Raw genomic sequence first — 18,054 nt, 5'->3', positions numbered from 1 at the left:
ATATTTCCACTTTGAGATCGGACGGCCAAAACTCACAAGCAAATCAAGGAATGTTACTGAGAGCTAACAGAGAACACAAAGTGCTTGTCGCAAGGACATGGCACGCAAAGAGGTTCAGGAAGTGAATTGTTCATCGACTACTGCTTACCGAGAAAACCAGAGAGTCTGTCCAATGAAAATAACATTGAAAAAACAAAAAATAGGAGCTCAAGTTAACCACCTTGATTGGGCTCGTCTGGGATTTGAACCCGGGACCTCTCGCACCCAAAGCGAGAATCATACCCCTAGACCAACGAGCCACGGTCCTTTGAGCATTTGACGGAATTGTCCTCAGCGTTTGCACCCCCCTTAGGATTCGAGGCCAAGAATGCCTATTCCTGAAGTTTGTTCCTGCCGCTGAAAGCCTTGTCGGTGTATGAGCCAAATGAATGCCCCAGTCGGCACGCTCTGACTGTCTTCACAGGTCTCCTCCTCATCCCGAAGGTTGGTGGCCCATTGACATCAGGGTGGAAGGTGCTTGCGATACACTGTTCCTTCCTTCCTTCCTTCCTTTATTCCTCTTATGCTGTTTATGTAATAAGAGGGGACGATACACAGAAGAGAGAAAGTGGCCCAACACACTAGACTAGCAGTCTTCTGATCAATCTGCAGCTGGCAAGGTGGGGGAGAGCCTTTATTTTGCACCTGCTGGGATCTGCATTGGCAGAAGCTCTGAGGGCTGGGCCTTTCCTTTTGCCTGTAAAAACAAAAAGCAGCCCTCCTCCCTCCAGCCCTGAGAGCATGGGCGTGACACTGGAAAAAGCAGCATCTCCCCTTTGGTAAAGATGACCATTGCACAGCTGCTCACTCAGAGCTCGATCGTGCTCGATCAGGCGAGATATATTTAGGTCACCAGCAAAGTCTGTTCTCTTTTCTTGCGTAGGGTGAGCATTCACAGAGCCCAGCTTCGTTGACAAGAGTGCAAAAGGTGTATACTAAAAGCTTTCTGCTTTACTTGAGCGCCATGGCCGTTATTATATTTTGGCTGCTCCAAGCAATCTCTGTCCAGCCGATGCAAATTTCCAGCTCAAATTTTCCCAGCACTCAAAAAGTCCCTCCTCCCGCCAGCTCTGCTTTCAGGAAGTTCAGCAGAAGCAGTCCAACTTCTGTTCCCACTTCAGAGGAAAAGCTTTCTCGGGCCAGAGAAAGCCAGGGAATCACTGTACCGGCAAGTGCATTTCTTACAACTGGTAATCCCTCAGAACACAGAAATGAAGAAGCTGTATATGAAAATGTATTATTTCTTTGGTACACTAACCTATGTAACTAATATGGACCATTTCAGAGGACGGAGCGGACCCAACTGTGATCCCAGAGACCCAAATACCCAGCAGTAGGGAAAATAAATCCTCTCTGTGCTCTGCAACATTACATACACAAAATGCAAGCGCGTGCATTTTTTTATTGGCCCCATATACAGAATACATGTAAGGTGCTTGCCTTCCCAGTGTATTTCTCAAGCTCTTGAGAGCATATGCTATTTCCATGGGAACGCAAATAAGTTCATACTTTACATTTGTGTGTGACAAAAGGGGAAAAAAACTATTTTGTGTAAAATGCCAGCAGAGAGTGTTTCTGCCCGGTCTCGAACCGGGGACCTTTCGCGTGTGAGGCGAATGTGATAACCACTACACTACAGAAACAGCTGCTTGCTCACCTTTGTAGGGACTCGGAGAACAGGTGCAAAGGGCAGTGCAAGTGGACCTGCTTAAAGACTAATCAAATGCCTTGCGCCTGAAGCTCACACAATCCAGCCTAAAACATACGTCCTATCAAGCATGCGCACATATACAAGTATGCCAGCTGAGGGCCTATGCAGCGTACAGAGGGAAGGACATATTTCCACTTTGAGATTGGATGGCCAAAACTCACAAGCAAATCAAGGAATGTTACTGAGAGCTAACAGAGAACACAAAGTGCTTGTCGCAAGGACATGGCATGCAAAGAGGTTCAGGAAGTGAATTGTTCATCGACTACTGCTTACCGAGAAAACCAGAGAGTCTGTCCAATGAAAATAACATTGAAAAAACAAAAAAAAGGAGCTCAAGTTAACCACCTTGATTGGGCTCGTCAGGGATTTGAACCCGGGACCTCTCGCACCCAAAGCGAGAATCATACCCCTAGACCAACGAGCCACGGTCCTTTGAGTATTTGACGGAATTGTCCTCAGCGTTTGCACCCCCCTTAGGATTCGAGGCCAAGAATGCCTATTCCTGAAGTTTGTTCCTGCCGCTGAAAGCCTTGTCGGTGCATGAGCCAAATGAATGCCCCAGTCGGCACGCTCTGACTGTCTTCACAGGTCTCCTCCTCATCCCGAAGGTTGGTGGCCCATTGACATCAGGGTGGAAGGTGCTTGCGATACACTGTTCCTTCCTTCCTTCCTTCCTTTATTCCTCTTATGCTGTTTATGTAATAAGAGGGGACGATACACAGAAGAGAGAAAGTGGCCCAACACACTAGACTAGCAGTCTTCTGATCAATCTGCAGCTGGCAAGGTGGGGGAGAGCCTTTATTTTGCACCTGCTGGGATCTGCATTGGCAGAAGCTCTGAGGGCTGGGCCTTTCCTTTTGCCTGTAAAAACAAAAAGCAGCCCTCCTCCCTCCAGCCCTGAGAGCATGGGCGTGACACTGGAAAAAGCAGCATCTCCCCTTTGGTAAAGATGACGATTGCACAGCTGCTCACTCAGAGCTCGATCGTGCTCGATCAGGCGAGATATATTTAGGTCACCAGCAAAGTCTGTTCTCTTTTCTTGCGTAGGGTGAGCATTCACAGAGCCCAGCTTCGTTTGACAAGAGTGCAAAAGGTGTATACTAAAAGCTTTCTGCTTTACTTGAGCGCCATGGCCGTTATTATATTTTGGCTGCTCCAAGCAATCTCTGTCCAGCCGATGCAAATTTCCAGCTCAAATTTTCCCAGCACTCAAAAAGTCCCTCCTCCCGCCAGCTCTGCTTTCAGGAAGTTCAGCAGAAGCAGTCCAACTTCTGTTCCCACTTCAGAGGAAAAGCTTTCTCGGGCCAGAGAAAGCCAGGGAATCACTGTACCGGCAAGTGCATTTCTTACAACTGGTAATCCCTCAGAACACAGAAATGAAGAAGCTGTATATGAAAATGTATTATTTCTTTGGTACACTAACCTATGTAACTAATATGGACCATTTCAGAGGACGGAGCGGACCCAACTGTGATCCCAGAGACCCAAATACCCAGCAGTAGGGAAAATAAATCCTCCCTGTGCTCTGCAACATTACATACACAAAATGCAAGCGCGTGCATTTTTTTATTGGCCCCATATACAGAATACATGTGAGGATGCTTGCCTTCCCAGTGTATTTCTCAAGCTCTTGAGAGCATATGCTATTTCCATGGGAACGCAAATAAGTTCATACTTTACATTTGTGTGTGACAAAAGGGGAAAAAAACTATTTTGTGTAAAATGCCAGCAGAGAGTGTTTCTGCCCGGTCTCGAACCGGGGACCTTTCGCGTGTGAGGCGAACGTGATAACCACTACACTACAGAAACAGCTGCTTGCTCACCTTTGTAGGGACTGGGAGAACAGGTGCAAAGGGCAGTGCAAGTGGACCTGCTTAAAGACTAATCAAATGCCTTGCGCCTGAAGCTCACACAATCCAGCCTAAAACATACGTCCTATCAAGCATGCGCACATATACAAGTATGCCAGCTGAGGGCCTATGCAGCGTACAGAGGGAAGGACATATTTCCACTTTGAGATCGGACGGCCAAAACTCACAAGCAAATCAAGGAATGTTACTGAGAGCTAACAGAGAACACAAAGTGCTTGTCGCAAGGACATGGCACGCAAAGAGGTTCAGGAAGTGAATTGTTCATCGACTACTGCTTACCGAGAAAACCAGAGAGTCTGTCCAATGAAAATAACATTGAAAAAACAAAAAAAAGAGCTCAAGTTAACCACCTTGATTGGGCTCGTCCGGGATTTGAACCCGGGACCTCTCGCACCCAAAGCGAGAATCATACCCCTAGACCAACGAGCCACGGTCCTTTGAGCATTTGACGGAATTGTCCTCAGCGTTTGCACCCCCCTTAGGATTCGAGGCCAAGAATGCCTATTCCTGAAGTTTGTTCCTGCCGCTGAAAGCCTTGTCGGTGCATGAGCCAAATGAATGCCCCAGTCGGCACGCTCTGACTGTCTTCACAGGTCTCCTCCTCATCCCGAAGGTTGGTGGCCCATTGACATCAGGGTGGAAGGTGCTTGCGATACACTGTTCCTTCCTTCCTTCCTTCCTTTATTCCTCTTATGCTGTTTATGTAATAAGAGGGGACGATACACAGAAGAGAGAAAGTGGCCCAACACACTAGACTAGCAGTCTTCTGATCAATCTGCAGCTGGCAAGGTGGGGGAGAGCCTTTATTTTGCACCTGCTGGGATCTGCATTGGCAGAAGCTCTGAGGGCTGGGCCTTTCCTTTTGCCTGTAAAAACAAAAAGCAGCCCTCCTCCCTCCAGCCCTGAGAGCATGGGCGTGACACTGGAAAAAGCAGCATCTCCCCTTTGGTAAAGATGACCATTGCACAGCTGCTCACTCAGAGCTCGATCGTGCTCGATCAGGCGAGATATATTTAGGTCACCAGCAAAGTCTGTTCTCTTTTCTTGCGTAGGGTGAGCATTCACAGAGCCCAGCTTCGTTGACAAGAGTGCAAAAGGTGTATACTAAAAGCTTTCTGCTTTACTTGAGCGCCATGGCCGTTATTATATTTTGGCTGCTCCAAGCAATCTCTGTCCAGCCGATGCAAATTTCCAGCTCAAATTTTCCCAGCACTCAAAAAGTCCCTCCTCCCGCCAGCTCTGCTTTCAGGAAGTTCAGCAGAAGCAGTCCAACTTCTGTTCCCACTTCAGAGGAAAAGCTTTCTCGGGCCAGAGAAAGCCAGGGAATCACTGTACCGGCAAGTGCATTTCTTACAACTGGTAATCCCTCAGAACACAGAAATGAAGAAGCTGTATATGAAAATGTATTATTTCTTTGGTACACTAACCTATGTAACTAATATGGACCATTTCAGAGGACGGAGCGGACCCAACTGTGATCCCAGAGACCCAAATACCCAGCAGTAGGGAAAATAAATCCTCTCTGTGCTCTGCAACATTACATACACAAAATGCAAGCGCGTGCATTTTTTTATTGGCCCCATATACAGAATACATGTGAGGATGCTTGCCTTCCCAGTGTATTTCTCAAGCTCTTGAGAGCATATGCTATTTCCATGGGAACGCAAATAAGTTCATACTTTACATTTGTGTGTGACAAAAGGGGAAAAAAACTATTTTGTGTAAAATGCCAGCAGAGAGTGTTTCTGCCCGGTCTCGAACCGGGGACCTTTCGCGTGTGAGGCGAACGTGATAACCACTACACTACAGAAACAGCTGCTTGCTCATCTTTGTAGGGACTGGGAGAACAGGTGCAAAGGGCAGTGCAAGTGGACCTGCTTAAAGACTAATCAAATGCCTTGCGCCTGAAGCTCACACAATCCAGCCTAAAACATACGTCCTATCAAGCATGCGCACATATACAAGTATGCCAGCTGAGGGCCTATGCAGCGTACAGAGGGAAGGACATATTTCCACTTTGAGATCGGACGGCCAAAACTCACAAGCAAATCAAGGAATGTTACTGAGAGCTAACAGAGAACACAAAGTGCTTGTCGCAAGGACATGGCACGCAAAGAGGTTCAGGAAGTGAATTGTTCATCGACTACTGCTTACCGAGAAAACCAGAGAGTCTGTCCAATGAAAATAACATTGAAAAAACAAAAAAAAGGAGCTCAAGTTAACCACCTTGATTGGGCTCGTCCGGGACCTCTCGCACCCAAAGCGAGAATCATACCCCTAGACCAACGAGCCACGGTCCTTTGAGCATTTGACGGAATTGTCCTCAGCGTTTGCACCCCCCTTAGGATTCGAGGCCAAGAATGCCTATTCCTGAAGTTTGTTCCTGCCGCTGAAAGCCTTGTCGGTGTATGAGCCAAATGAATGCCCCAGTCGGCACGCTCTGACTGTCTTCACAGGTCTCCTCCTCATCCCGAAGGTTGGTGGCCCATTGACATCAGGGTGGAAGGTGCTTGCGATACACTGTTCCTTCCTTCCTTCCTTCCTTTATTCCTCTTATGCTGTTTATGTAATAAGAGGGGACGATACACAGAAGAGAGAAAGTGGCCCAACACACTAGACTAGCAGTCTTCTGATCAATCTGCAGCTGGCAAGGTGGGGGAGAGCCTTTATTTTGCACCTGCTGGGATCTGCATTGGCAGAAGCTCTGAGGGCTGGGCCTTTCCTTTTGCCTGTAAAAACAAAAAGCAGCCCTCCTCCCTCCAGCCCTGAGAGCATGGGCGTGACACTGGAAAAAGCAGCATCTCCCTTTTGGTAAAGATGACCATTGCACAGCTGCTCACTCAGAGCTCGATCGTGCTCGATCAGGCGAGATATATTTAGGTCACCAGCAAAGTCTGTTCTCTTTTCTTGCGTAGGGTGAGCATTCACAGAGCCCAGCTTCGTTGACAAGAGTGCAAAAGGTGTATACTAAAAGCTTTCTGCTTTACTTGAGCGCCATGGCCGTTATTATATTTTGGCTGCTCCAAGCAATCTCTGTCCAGCCGATGCAAATTTCCAGCTCAAATTTTCCCAGCACTCAAAAAGTCCCTCCTCCCGCCAGCTCTGCTTTCAGGAAGTTCAGCAGAAGCAGTCCAACTTCTGTTCCCACTTCAGAGGAAAAGCTTTCTCGGGCCAGAGAAAGCCAGGGAATCACTGTACCGGCAAGTGCATTTCTTACAACTGGTAATCCCTCAGAACACAGAAATGAAGAAGCGGTATATGAAAATGTATTATTTCTTTGGTACACTAACCTATGTAACTAATATGGACCATTTCAGAGGACGGAGCGGACCCAACTGTGATCCCAGAGACCCAAATACCCAGCAGTAGGGAAAATAAATCCTCTCTGTGCTCTGCAACATTACATACACAAAAAGCAAGCGCATGCATTTTTTTATTGGCCCCATATACAGAATACATGTGAGGATGCTTGCCTTCCCAGTGTATTTCTCAAGCTCTTGAGAGCATATGCTATTTCCATGGGAACGCAAATAAGTTCATACTTTACATTTGTGTGTGACAAAAGGGGAAAATAACTATTTTGTGTAAAATGCCAGCAGAGAGTGTTTCTGCCACTACCGAAACAGCTGCTTGCTCACCTTTGTAGGGACTGGGAGAACAGGTGCAAAGGGCAGTGCAAGTGGACCTGCTTAAAGACTAATCAAATGCCTTGCGCCTGAAGCTCACACAATCCAGCCTAAAACATACGTCCTATCAAGCATGCGCACATATACAAGTATGCCAGCTGAGGGCCTATGCAGCGTACAGAGGGAAGGACATATTTCCACTTTGAGATCGGACGGCCAAAACTCACAAGCAAATCAAGGAATGTTACTGAGAGCTAACAGAGAACACAAAGTGCTTGTCGCAAGGACATGGCACGCAAAGAGGTTCAGGAAGTGAATTGTTCATCGACTACTGCTTACCGAGAAAACCAGAGAGTCTGTCCAATGAAAATAACATTGAAAAAACAAAAAAAAGGAGCTCAAGTTAACCACCTTGATTGGGCTCGTCCTATTGAACCCGGGACCTCTCGCACCCAAAGCGAGAATCATACCCCTAGACCAACGAGCCACGGTCCTTTGAGCATTTGACGGAATTGTCCTCAGCGTTTGCACCCCCCTTAGGATTCGAGGCCAAGAATGCCTATTCCTGAAGTTTGTTCCTGCCGCTGAAAGCCTTGTCGGTGTATGAGCCAAATGAATGCCCCAGTCGGCACGCTCTGACTGTCTTCACAGGTCTCCTCCTCATCCCGAAGGTTGGTGGCCCATTGACATCAGGGTGGAAGGTGCTTGCGATACACTGTTCCTTCCTTCCTTCCTTCCTTTATTCCTCTTATGCTGTTTATGTAATAAGAGGGGACGATACACAGAAGAGAGAAAGTGGCCCAACACACTAGACTAGCAGTCTTCTGATCAATCTGCAGCTGGCAAGGTGGGGGAGAGCCTTTATTTTGCACCTGCTGGGATCTGCATTGGCAGAAGCTCTGAGGGCTGGGCCTTTCCTTTTGCCTGTAAAAACAAAAAGCAGCCCTCCTCCCTCCAGCCCTGAGAGCATGGGCGTGACACTGGAAAAAGCAGCATCTCCCCTTTGGTAAAGATGACGATTGCACAGCTGCTCACTCAGAGCTCGATCGTGCTCGATCAGGCGAGATATATTTAGGTCACCAGCAAAGTCTGTTCTCTTTTCTTGCGTAGGGGGAGCATTCACAGAGCCCAGCTTCGTTGACAAGAGTGCAAAAGGTGTATACTAAAAGCTTTCTGCTTTACTTGAGCGCCATGGCCGTTATTATATTTTGGCTGCTCCAAGCAATCTCTGTCCAGCCGATGCAAATTTCCAGCTCAAATTTTCCCAGCACTCAAAAAGTCCCTCCTCCCGCCAGCTCTGCTTTCAGGAAGTTCAGCAGAAGCAGTCCAACTTCTGTTCCCACTTCAGAGGAAAAGCTTTCTCGGGCCAGAGAAAGCCAGGGAATCACTGTACCGGCAAGTGCATTTCTTACAACTGGTAATCCCTCAGAACACAGAAATGAAGAAGCTGTATATGAAAATGTATTATTTCTTTGGTACACTAACCTATGTAACTAATATGGACCATTTCAGAGGACGGAGCGGACCCAACTGTGATCCCAGAGACCCAAATACCCAGCAGTAGGGAAAATAAATCCTCCCTGTGCTCTGCAACATTACATACACAAAATGCAAGCGCGTGCATTTTTTTATTGGCCCCATATACAGAATACATGTGAGGATGCTTGCCTTCCCAGTGTATTTCTCAAGCTCTTGAGAGCATATGCTATTTCCATGGGAACGCAAATAAGTTCATACTTTACATTTGTGTGTGACAAAAGGGGAAAAAAACTATTTTGTGTAAAATGCCAGCAGAGAGTGTTTCTGCCCGGTCTCGAACCGGGGACCTTTCGCGTGTGAGGCGAACGTGATAACCACTACACTACAGAAACAGCTGCTTGCTCACCTTTGTAGGGACTGGGAGAACAGGTGCAAAGGGCAGTGCAAGTGGACCTGCTTAAAGACTAATCAAATGCCTTGCGCCTGAAGCTCACACAATCCAGCCTAAAACATACGTCCTATCAAGCATGCGCACATATACAAGTATGCCAGCTGAGGGCCTATGCAGCGTACAGAGGGAAGGACATATTTCCACTTTGAGATCGGACGGCCAAAACTCACAAGCAAATCAAGGAATGTTACTGAGAGCTAACAGAGAACACAAAGTGCTTGTCGCAAGGACATGGCACGCAAAGAGGTTCAGGAAGTGAATTGTTCATCGACTACTGCTTACCGAGAAAACCAGAGAGTCTGTCCAATGAAAATAACATTGAAAAAACAAAAAAAAGGAGCTCAAGTTAACCACCTTGATTGGGCTCGTCCGGGATTTGAACCCGGGACCTCTCGCACCCAAAGCGAGAATCATACCCCTAGACCAACGAGCCACAGTCCTTTGAGCATTTGACGGAATTGTCCTCAGCGTTTGCACCCCCCTTAGGATTCGAGGCCAAGAATGCCTATTCCTGAAGTTTGTTCCTGCCGCTGAAAGCCTTGTCGGTGCATGAGCCAAATGAATGCCCCAGTCGGCACGCTCTGACTGTCTTCACAGGTCTCCTCCTCATCCCGAAGGTTGGTGGCCCATTGACATCAGGGTGGAAGGTGCTTGCGATACACTGTTCCTTCCTTCCTTCCTTCCTTCCTTCCTTCCTTCCTTCCTTCCTTTATTCCTCTTATGCTGTTTATGTAATAAGAGGGGACGATACACAGAAGAGAGAAAGTGGCCCAACACACTAGACTAGCAGTCTTCTGATCAATCTGCAGCTGGCAAGGTGGGGGAGAGCCTTTATTTTGCACCTGCTGGGATCTGCATTGGCAGAAGCTCTGAGGGCTGGGCCTTTCCTTTTGCCTGTAAAAACAAAAAGCAGCCCTCCTCCCTCCAGCCCTGAGAGCATGGGCGTGACACTGGAAAAAGCAGCATCTCCCCTTTGGTAAAGATGACGATTGCACAGCTGCTCACTCAGAGCTCGATCGTGCTCGATCAGGCGAGATATATTTAGGTCACCAGCAAAGTCTGTTCTCTTTTCTTGCGTAGGGTGAGCATTCACAGAGCCCAGCTTCGTTGACAAGAGTGCAAAAGGTGTATACTAAAAGCTTTCTGCTTTACTTGAGCGCCATGGCCGTTATTATATTTTGGCTGCTCCAAGCAATCTTTGTCCAGCCGATGCAAATTTCCAGCTCAAATTTTCCCAGCACTCAAAAAGTCCCTCCTCCCGCCAGCTCTGCTTTCAGGAAGTTCAGCAGAAGCAGTCCAACTTCTGTTCCCACTTCAGAGGAAAAGCTTTCTCGGGCCAGAGAAAGCCAGGGAATCACTGTACCGGCAAGTGCATTTCTTACAACTGGTAATCCCTCAGAACACAGAAATGAAGAAGCTGTATATGAAAATGTATTATTTCTTTGGTACACTAACCTATGTAACTAATATGGACCATTTCAGAGGACGGAGCGGACCCAACTGTGATCCCAGAGACCCAAATACCCAGCAGTAGGGAAAATAAATCCTCCCTGTGCTCTGCAACATTACATACACAAAATGCAAGCGCGTGCATTTTTTTATTGGCCCCATATACAGAATACATGTGAGGATGCTTGCCTTCCCAGTGTATTTCTCAAGCTCTTGAGAGCATATGCTATTTCCATGGGAACGCAAATAAGTTCATACTTTACATTTGTGTGTGACAAAAGGGGAAAAAAACTATTTTGTGTAAAATGCCAGCAGAGAGTGTTTCTGCCCGGTCTCGAACCGGGGACCTTTCGCGTGTGAGGCGAACGTGATAACCACTACACTACAGAAACAGCTGCTTGCTCACCTTTGTAGGGACTGGGAGAACAGGTGCAAAGGGCAGTGCAAGTGGACCTGCTTAAAGACTAATCAAATGCCTTGCGCCTGAAGCTCACACAATCCAGCCTAAAACATACGTCCTATCAAGCATGCGCACATATACAAATATGCCAGCTGAGGGCCTATGCAGCGTACAGAGGGAAGGACATATTTCCACTTTGAGATCGGACGGCCAAAACTCACAAGCAAATCAAGGAATGTTACTGAGAGCTAACAGAGAACACAAAGTGCTTGTCGCAAGGACATGGCACGCAAAGAGGTTCAGGAAGTGAATTGTTCATCGACTACTGCTTACCGAGAAAACCAGAGAGTCTGTCCAATGAAAATAACATTGAAAAAACAAAAAATAGGAGCTCAAGTTAACCACCTTGATTGGGCTCGTCTGGGATTTGAACCCGGGACCTCTCGCACCCAAAGCGAGAATCATACCCCTAGACCAACGAGCCACGGTCCTTTGAGCATTTGACGGAATTGTCCTCAGCGTTTGCACCCCCCTTAGGATTCGAGGCCAAGAATGCCTATTCCTGAAGTTTGTTCCTGCCGCTGAAAGCCTTGTCGGTGTATGAGCCAAATGAATGCCCCAGTCGGCACGCTCTGACTGTCTTCACAGGTCTCCTCCTCATCCCGAAGGTTGGTGGCCCATTGACATCAGGGTGGAAGGTGCTTGCGATACACTGTTCCTTCCTTCCTTCCTTCCTTTATTCCTCTTATGCTGTTTATGTAATAAGAGGGGACGATACACAGAAGAGAGAAAGTGGCCCAACACACTAGACTAGCAGTCTTCTGATCAATCTGCAGCTGGCAAGGTGGGGGAGAGCCTTTATTTTGCACCTGCTGGGATCTGCATTGGCAGAAGCTCTGAGGGCTGGGCCTTTCCTTTTGCCTGTAAAAACAAAAAGCAGCCCTCCTCCCTCCAGCCCTGAGAGCATGGGCGTGACACTGGAAAAAGCAGCATCTCCCCTTTGGTAAAGATGACCATTGCACAGCTGCTCACTCAGAGCTCGATCGTGCTCGATCAGGCGAGATATATTTAGGTCACCAGCAAAGTCTGTTCTCTTTTCTTGCGTAGGGTGAGCATTCACAGAGCCCAGCTTCGTTGACAAGAGTGCAAAAGGTGTATACTAAAAGCTTTCTGCTTTACTTGAGCGCCATGGCCGTTATTATATTTTGGCTGCTCCAAGCAATCTCTGTCCAGCCGATGCAAATTTCCAGCTCAAATTTTCCCAGCACTCAAAAAGTCCCTCCTCCCGCCAGCTCTGCTTTCAGGAAGTTCAGCAGAAGCAGTCCAACTTCTGTTCCCACTTCAGAGGAAAAGCTTTCTCGGGCCAGAGAAAGCCAGGGAATCACTGTACCGGCAAGTGCATTTCTTACAACTGGTAATCCCTCAGAACACAGAAATGAAGAAGCTGTATATGAAAATGTATTATTTCTTTGGTACACTAACCTATGTAACTAATATGGACCATTTCAGAGGACGGAGCGGACCCAACTGTGATCCCAGAGACCCAAATACCCAGCAGTAGGGAAAATAAATCCTCTCTGTGCTCTGCAACATTACATACACAAAATGCAAGCGCGTGCATTTTTTTATTGGCCCCATATACAGAATACATGTGAGGATGCTTGCCTTCCCAGTGTATTTCTCAAGCTCTTGAGAGCATATGCTATTTCCATGGGAACGCAAATAAGTTCATACTTTACATTTGTGTGTGACAAAAGGGGAAAAAAACTATTTTGTGTAAAATGCCAGCAGAGAGTGTTTCTGCCCGGTCTCGAACCGGGGACCTTTCGCGTGTGAGGCGAATGTGATAACCACTACACTACAGAAACAGCTGCTTGCTCACCTTTGTAGGGACTCGGAGAACAGGTGCAAAGGGCAGTGCAAGTGGACCTGCTTAAAGACTAATCAAATGCCTTGCGCCTGAAGCTCACACAATCCAGCCTAAAACATACGTCCTATCAAGCATGCGCACATATACAAGTATGCCAGCTGAGGGCCTATGCAGCGTACAGAGGGAAGGACATATTTCCACTTTGAGATTGGATGGCCAAAACTCACAAGCAAATCAAGGAATGTTACTGAGAGCTAACAGAGAACACAAAGTGCTTGTCGCAAGGACATGGCATGCAAAGAGGTTCAGGAAGTGAATTGTTCATCGACTACTGCTTACCGAGAAAACCAGAGAGTCTGTCCAATGAAAATAACATTGAAAAAACAAAAAAAAGGAGCTCAAGTTAACCACCTTGATTGGGCTCGTCAGGGATTTGAACCCGGGACCTCTCGCACGCAAAGCGAGAATCATACCCCTAGACCAACGAGCCACGGTCCTTTGAGTATTTGACGGAATTGTCCTCAGCGTTTGCACCCCCCTTAGGATTCGAGGCCAAGAATGCCTATTCCTGAAGTTTGTTCCTGCCGCTGAAAGCCTTGTCGGTGCATGAGCCAAATGAATGCCCCAGTCGGCACGCTCTGACTGTCTTCACAGGTCTCCTCCTCATCCCGAAGGTTGGTGGCCCATTGACATCAGGGTGGAAGGTGCTTGCGATACACTGTTCCTTCCTTCCTTCCTTCCTTTATTCCTCTTATGCTGTTTATGTAATAAGAGGGGACGATACACAGAAGAGAGAAAGTGGCCCAACACACTAGACTAGCAGTCTTCTGATCAATCTGCAGCTGGCAAGGTGGGGGAGAGCCTTTATTTTGCACCTGCTGGGATCTGCATTGGCAGAAGCTCTGAGGGCTGGGCCTTTCCTTTTGCCTGTAAAAACAAAAAGCAGCCCTCCTCCCTCCAGCCCTGAGAGCATGGGCGTGACACTGGAAAAAGCAGCATCTCCCCTTTGGTAAAGATGACCATTGCACAGCTGCTCACTCAGAGCTCGATCGTGCTCGATCAGGCGAGATATATTTAGGTCACCAGCAAAGTCTGTTCTCTTTTCTTGCGTAGGGTGAGCATTCACAGAGCCCAGCTTCGTTGACAAGAGTGCAAAAGGTGTATACTAAAAGCTTTCTGCTTTACTTGAGCGCCATGGCCGTTATTATATTTTGGCTGCTCCAAGCAATCTCTGTCCAGCCGATGCAAATTTCCAGCTCAAATTTTCCCAGCACTCAAAAAGTCCCTCCTCCCGCCAGCTCTGCTTTCAGGAAGTTCAGCAGAAGCAGTCCAACTTCTGTTCCCACTTCAGAGGAAAAGCTTTCTCGGGCCAGAGAAAGCCAGGGAATCACTGTACCGGCAAGTGCATTTCTTACAACTGGTAATCCCTCAGAACACAGAAATGAAGAAGCTGTATATGAAAATGTATTATTTCTTTGGTACACTAACCTATGTAACTAATATGGACCATTTCAGAGGACGGAGCGGACCCAACTGTGATCCCAGAGACCCAAATACCCAGCAGTAGCGAAAATAAATCCTCCCTGTGCTCTGCAACATTACATACACAAAATGCAAGCGCGTGCATTTTTTTATTGGCCCCATATACAGAATACATGTGAGGATGCTTGCCTTCCCAGTGTATTTCTCAAGCTCTTGAGAGCATATGCTATTTCCATGGGAACGCAAATAAGTTCATACTTTACATTTGTGTGTGACAAAAGGGGAAAAAAACTATTTTGTGTAAAATGCCAGCAGAGAGTGTTTCTGCCCGGTCTCGAACCGGGCGTGTGAGGCGAACGTGATAACCACTACACTACAGAAACAGCTGCTTGCTCACCTTTGTAGGGACTGGGAGAACAGGTGCAAAGGGCAGTGCAAGTGGACCTGCTTAAAGACTAATCAAATGCCTTGCGCCTGAAGCTCACACAATCCAGCCTAAAACATACGTCCTATCAAGCATGCGCACATATACAAGTATGCCAGCTGAGGGCCTATGCAGCGTACAGAGGGAAGGACATATTTCCACTTTGAGATCGGACGGCCAAAACTCACAAGCAAATCAAGGAATGTTACTGAGAGCTAACAGAGAACACAAAGTGCTTGTCGCAAGGACATGGCACGCAAAGAGGTTCAGGAAGTGAATTGTTCATCGACTACTGCTTACCGAGAAAACCAGAGAGTCTGTCCAATGAAAATAACATTGAAAAAACAAAAAAAAGGAGCTCAAGTTAACCACCCAAAGCGAGAATCATACCCCTAGACCAACGAGCCACGGTCCTTTGAGCATTTGACGGAATTGTCCTCAGCGTTTGCACCCCCCTTAGGATTCGAGGCCAAGAATGCCTATTCCTGAAGTTTGTTCCTGCCGCTGAAACCCTTGTCGGTGTATGAGCCAAATGAATGCCCCAGTCGGCACGCTCTGACTGTCTTCACAGGTCTCCTCCTCATCCCGAAGGTTGGTGGCCCATTGACATCAGGGTGGAAGGTGCTTGCGATACACTGTTCCTTCCTTCCTTCCTTCCTTTATTCCTCTTATGCTGTTTATGTAATAAGAGGGGACGATACACAGAAGAGAGAAAGTGGCCCAACACACTAGACTAGCAGTCTTCTGATCAATCTGCAGCTGGCAAGGTGGGGGAGAGCCTTTATTTTGCACCTGCTGGGATCTGCATTGGCAGAAGCTCTGAGGGCTGGGCCTTTCCTTTTGCCTGTAAAAACAAAAAGCAGCCCTCCTCCCTCCAGCCCTGAGAGCATGGGCGTGACACTGGAAAAAGCAGCATCTCCCCTTTGGTAAAGATGACCATTGCACAGCTGCTCACTCAGAGCTCGATCGTGCTCGATCAGGCGAGATATATTTAGGTCACCAGCAAAGTCTGTTCTCTTTTCTTGCGTAGGGTGAGCATTCACAGAGCCCAGCTTCGTTGACAAGAGTGCAAAAGGTGTATACTAAAAGCTTTCTGCTTTACTTGAGCGCCATGGCCGTTATTATATTTTGGCTGCTCCAAGCAATCTCTGTCCAGCCGATGCAAATTTCCAGCTCAAATTTTCCCAGCACTCAAAAAGTCCCTCCTCCCGCCAGCTCTGCTTTCAGGAAGTTCAGCAGAAGCAGTCCAACTTCTGTTCCCACTTCAGAGGAAAAGCTTTCTCGGGCCAGAGAAAGCCAGGGAATCACTGTACCGGCAAGTGCATTTCTTACAACTGGTAATCCCTCAGAACACAGAAATGAAGAAGCTGTATATGAAAATGTATTATTTCTTTGGTACACTAACCTATGTAACTAATATGGACCATTTCAGAGGACGGAGCGGACCCAACTGTGATCCCAGAGACCCAAATACCCAGCAGTAGGGAAAATAAATCCTCTCTGTGCTCTGCAACATTACATACACAAAATGCAAGCGCGTGCATTTTTTTATTGGCCCCATATACAGAATACATGTGAGGATGCTTGCCTTCCCAGTGTATTTCTCAAGCTCTTGAGAGCATATGCTATTTCCATGGGAACGCAAATAAGTTCATACTTTACATTTGTGTGTGACAAAAGGGGAAAAAAACTATTTTGTGTAAAATGCCAGCAGAGAGTGTTTCTGCCCGGTCTCGAACCGGGGACCTTTCGCGTGTGAGGCGAACGTGATAACCACTACACTACAGAAACAGCTGCTTGCTCACCTTTGTAGGGACTCGGAGAACAGGTGCAAAGGGCAGTGCAAGTGGACCTGCTTAAAGACTAATCAAATGCCTTGCGCCTGAAGCTCACACAATCCAGCCTAAAACATACATCCTATCAAGCATGCGCACATATACAAGTATGCCAGCTGAGGGCCTATGCAGCGTACAGAGGGAAGGACATATTTCCACTTTGAGATTGGATGGCCAAAACTCACAAGCAAATCAAGGAATGTTACTGAGAGCTAACAGAGAACACAAAGTGCTTGTCGCAAGGACATGGCATGCAAAGAGGTTCAGGAAGTGAATTGTTCATCGACTACTGCTTACCGAGAAAACCAGAGAGTCTGTCCAATGAAAATAACATTGAAAAAACAAAAAAAAGGAGCTCAAGTTAACCACCTTGATTGGGCTCGTCCGGGATCTCTCGCACCCAAAGCGAGAATCATACCCCTAGACCAACGAGCCACGGTCCTTTGAGCATTTGACGGAATTGTCCTCAGCGTTTGCACCCCCCTTAGGATTCGAGGCCAAGAATGCCTATTCCTGAAGTTTGTTCCTGCCGCTGAAAGCCTTGTCGGTGCATGAGCCAAATGAATGCCCCAGTCGGCACGCTCTGACTGTCTTCACAGGTCTCCTCCTCATCCCGAAGGTTGGTGGCCCATTGACATCAGGGTGGAAGGTGCTTGCGATACACTGTTCCTTCCTTCCTTCCTTCCTTTATTCCTCTTATGCTGTTTATGTAATAAGAGGGGACGATACACAGAAGAGAGAAAGTGGCCCAACACACTAGACTAGCAGTCTTCTGATCAATCTGCAGCTGGCAAGGTGGGGGAGAGCCTTTATTTTGCACCTGCTGGGATCTGCATTGGCAGAAGCTCTGAGGGCTGGGCCTTTCCTTTTGCCTGTAAAAACAAAAAGCAGCCCTCCTCCCTCCAGCCCTGAGAGCATGGGCGTGACACTGGAAAAAGCAGCATCTCCCCTTTGGTAAAGATGACGATTGCACAGCTGCTCACTCAGAGCTCGATCGTGCTCGATCAGGCGAGATATATTTAGGTCACCAGCAAAGTCTGTTCTCTTTTCTTGCGTAGGGTGAGCATTCACAGAGCCCAGCTTCGTTGACAAGAGTGCAAAAGGTGTATACTAAAAGCTTTCTGCTTTACTTGAGCGCCATGGCCGTTATTATATTTTGGCTGCTCCAAGCAATCTCTGTCCAGCCGATGCAAATTTCCAGCTAAAATTTTCCCAGCACTCAAAAAGTCCCTCCTCCCGCCAGCTCTGCTTTCAGGAAGTTCAGCAGAAGCAGTCCAACTTCTGTTCCCACTTCAGAGGAAAAGCTTTCTCGGGCCAGAGAAAGCCAGGGAATCACTGTACCGGCAAGTGCATTTCTTACAACTGGTAATCCCTCAGAACACAGAAATGAAGAAGCTGTATATGAAAATGTATTATT

The 18,054-nt window shown here is 47.4% G+C and overlaps 10 non-coding genes across 10 annotated transcripts; all 10 read right to left on the bottom strand.

Moving 5' to 3' along the window:
* Positions 1-1,609: 1,609 nt before the first annotated feature.
* Positions 1,610-1,682, bottom strand: TRNAV-CAC (transfer RNA valine (anticodon CAC)). The gene has a single exon. It is a non-coding gene; the product is annotated as a tRNA-Val (tRNA).
* A 1,804-nt stretch (positions 1,683-3,486) lies between these two features.
* TRNAV-CAC (transfer RNA valine (anticodon CAC)) lies at positions 3,487-3,559 on the bottom strand. Its single transcript has one exon. It is a non-coding gene; the product is annotated as a tRNA-Val (tRNA).
* Positions 3,560-3,978: 419 nt separating this feature from the next.
* Positions 3,979-4,050, bottom strand: TRNAP-UGG (transfer RNA proline (anticodon UGG)). Its single transcript has one exon. It is a non-coding gene; the product is annotated as a tRNA-Pro (tRNA).
* Positions 4,051-5,361: 1,311 nt separating this feature from the next.
* TRNAV-CAC (transfer RNA valine (anticodon CAC)) lies at positions 5,362-5,434 on the bottom strand. The gene has a single exon. It is a non-coding gene; the product is annotated as a tRNA-Val (tRNA).
* A 3,611-nt stretch (positions 5,435-9,045) lies between these two features.
* TRNAV-CAC (transfer RNA valine (anticodon CAC)) lies at positions 9,046-9,118 on the bottom strand. Its single transcript has one exon. It is a non-coding gene; the product is annotated as a tRNA-Val (tRNA).
* A 420-nt stretch (positions 9,119-9,538) lies between these two features.
* Positions 9,539-9,610, bottom strand: TRNAP-UGG (transfer RNA proline (anticodon UGG)). Its single transcript has one exon. It is a non-coding gene; the product is annotated as a tRNA-Pro (tRNA).
* A 1,335-nt stretch (positions 9,611-10,945) lies between these two features.
* Positions 10,946-11,018, bottom strand: TRNAV-CAC (transfer RNA valine (anticodon CAC)). The gene has a single exon. It is a non-coding gene; the product is annotated as a tRNA-Val (tRNA).
* Positions 11,019-12,821: 1,803 nt separating this feature from the next.
* On the bottom strand, positions 12,822-12,894 carry TRNAV-CAC (transfer RNA valine (anticodon CAC)). Its single transcript has one exon. It is a non-coding gene; the product is annotated as a tRNA-Val (tRNA).
* A 420-nt stretch (positions 12,895-13,314) lies between these two features.
* On the bottom strand, positions 13,315-13,386 carry TRNAA-UGC (transfer RNA alanine (anticodon UGC)). The gene has a single exon. It is a non-coding gene; the product is annotated as a tRNA-Ala (tRNA).
* Positions 13,387-16,520: 3,134 nt separating this feature from the next.
* TRNAV-CAC (transfer RNA valine (anticodon CAC)) lies at positions 16,521-16,593 on the bottom strand. The gene has a single exon. It is a non-coding gene; the product is annotated as a tRNA-Val (tRNA).
* Positions 16,594-18,054: the final 1,461 nt, after the last annotated feature.

This window comes from Ambystoma mexicanum, chromosome 2q (genome assembly GCF_040938575.1).
Source record: "Ambystoma mexicanum isolate Mex_15411 chromosome 2q, UKY_AmexF1_1, whole genome shotgun sequence".
NCBI lineage: Eukaryota > Metazoa > Chordata > Amphibia > Caudata > Ambystomatidae > Ambystoma > Ambystoma mexicanum.
Note: the sequence above shows the minus strand (reverse complement) of the source record. Positions and strands in the feature narration are given on the sequence as shown.